The sequence below is a fragment of the Arachis stenosperma genome, chromosome 4 (assembly GCF_014773155.1).
Source record: "Arachis stenosperma cultivar V10309 chromosome 4, arast.V10309.gnm1.PFL2, whole genome shotgun sequence".
NCBI lineage: Eukaryota > Viridiplantae > Streptophyta > Magnoliopsida > Fabales > Fabaceae > Arachis > Arachis stenosperma.
In genome coordinates, this window is record NC_080380.1 from 11,689,168 (window position 1) to 11,691,016 (window position 1,849).

The 1,849-nt window shown below is 41.1% G+C and overlaps 1 non-coding gene across 1 annotated transcript; it reads right to left on the bottom strand.

The window, feature by feature from the left end:
* Positions 1 to 530: 530 nt before the first annotated feature.
* LOC130978366 (small nucleolar RNA R71) lies at positions 531 to 634 on the bottom strand. Its single transcript, XR_009086013.1, has one exon. It is a non-coding gene; the product is annotated as a small nucleolar RNA R71 (small nucleolar RNA).
* Between the last annotated feature and the right edge of the window lie 1,215 nt (positions 635 to 1,849).

Consider the following 1,849-nt stretch of genomic DNA (forward strand, 5'->3'; position numbering starts at 1 on the left):
GCAGGAACAAGGATAAAGGCACTCTTGTTGAAATTGATCCAGAACCTGAAAGGACCCTGAAGAGAAAATTAAGAGAAGCTAAGTTACAACAATCTAGAAACAACCTTTCAGAAATTTTCGAACAAGAGAAGGAGATGGCAGCCGAAAATAATAATAATGCAAGGAGAATGCTTGGTGACTTTACAAAGCCAACGTCCAAGTTTGATGGAAGAAGCATCTCCATTCCTGCCATTGGAGCCAATAACTTTGAGCTGAAACCTCAGCTAGTTGCCTTGATGCAACAAAACTGCAAGTTTTATGAACTTCCATCTGAAGATCCTTATCAGTTTTTAACTGAGTTCTTGCAGATCTGCGAGACTGTAAAGACGAATGGAGTTGATCCTGAAGTCTACAGACTCATGCTTTTCCCTTTTACTGTAAGAGACAAAGCTAGAATATGGTTAGATTCACAACCTAATGATAGCCTGGACTCCTGGGATACGCTGGTCACTGCCTTCTTGGATAAATTCTTTCCTCCTCAAAAGCTGAGCAAGCTGAGAGTGGATGTTCAAACTTTCAAACAAAAAGATGGTGAATCCCTCTATGAAGCCTGGGAAAGATACAAGCAGCTGACCAAAAGATGTCCATCTGACATGTTTTCAGAATGGACCATATTAGATATATTCTATTATGGTATATAAAAAAATTTCGAAAATGTCATTGGATCATTCTGCAGGTGGATCTATTCACCTAAAGAAAATGCCTGAAGAGGCTCAAGAACTCATTGACATGGTTGCAAACAACCAATTCATGTACACTTCTGAGAGGAATTCCGTGAATAATGGGATACCTCAGAAGAAAGGATTTCTTGAAATTGATGCTCTGAATGCCATATTGGCTCAGAACAAAGTGTTGACTCAACAGGTCAACATGATCTCTCAAAATCTGAATGGATGGCAACATGCATCCAATAGTACTAGAGAGGCAGCTTCTGAAGAAGCTTATGATCCTGAGAACCCTGCCATGGCAGAGGTTAATTACATGGGTGAACCTTATGGAAACACCTATAACTCATCATGGAGAAATCATCCAAATTTCTCATGGAAGGATCAACAAAAGCCTCAACAAGGCTTTAAAAATGGTGGACGCAATAGGCTGAGCAATAGCAAGCCATATCCATCATCCTCTCAGCAACAGACAGAGAATTCTGAACAAAACACTTCTAATTTAGCCAATATAGTCTCTGATCTGTCAAAGGCCACTTTCAGTTTCATGAGTGAAACAAGATCCTCCATCAGAAATCTGGAGGCACAAGTGGGCCAGCTGAGTAAGAAAGTCATTGAAACTCCTCCCAGTATTCTCCCAAGCAATACAGAAGAGAATCCAAAAGGAGAGTGCAAGGCCATTGATATAATCAATATGGCCGAATGCACAAGGGAGGGGGAGGACGAAAATCCTAGTGAGGAAGACCTCCTGGGACGTCCCTCAAGCAAGAAGGAGTTTCCTATTAAGGATCCAAAGGAATCTGAGGCTCATATAGAGACCATAGAGATTCCATTAAATCTCCTTCTGCCATTCATGAGCTCTGAAGACTATTCTTCCTCTGAAGAGGATGAAGATGTAACTGGAGAGCAAGTTGCTCAATATTTAGGAGCTATCATGAAGCTGAATGCCAAATTGTTTGGTAATGAGACTTGGGAAAGTGAACCTCCCTTGCTCATTAGTGAACTGGATACCTGGATTCAGCAAATTCTACCTCAAAAGAAACAAGATCCTGGCAAGTTCTTAATACCTTGTACCATAGGCACCATGACCTTTGAAAAAGCTCTGTGTGATCTGGGGTCAGGGATAAATCTTATGCCACTCTCTG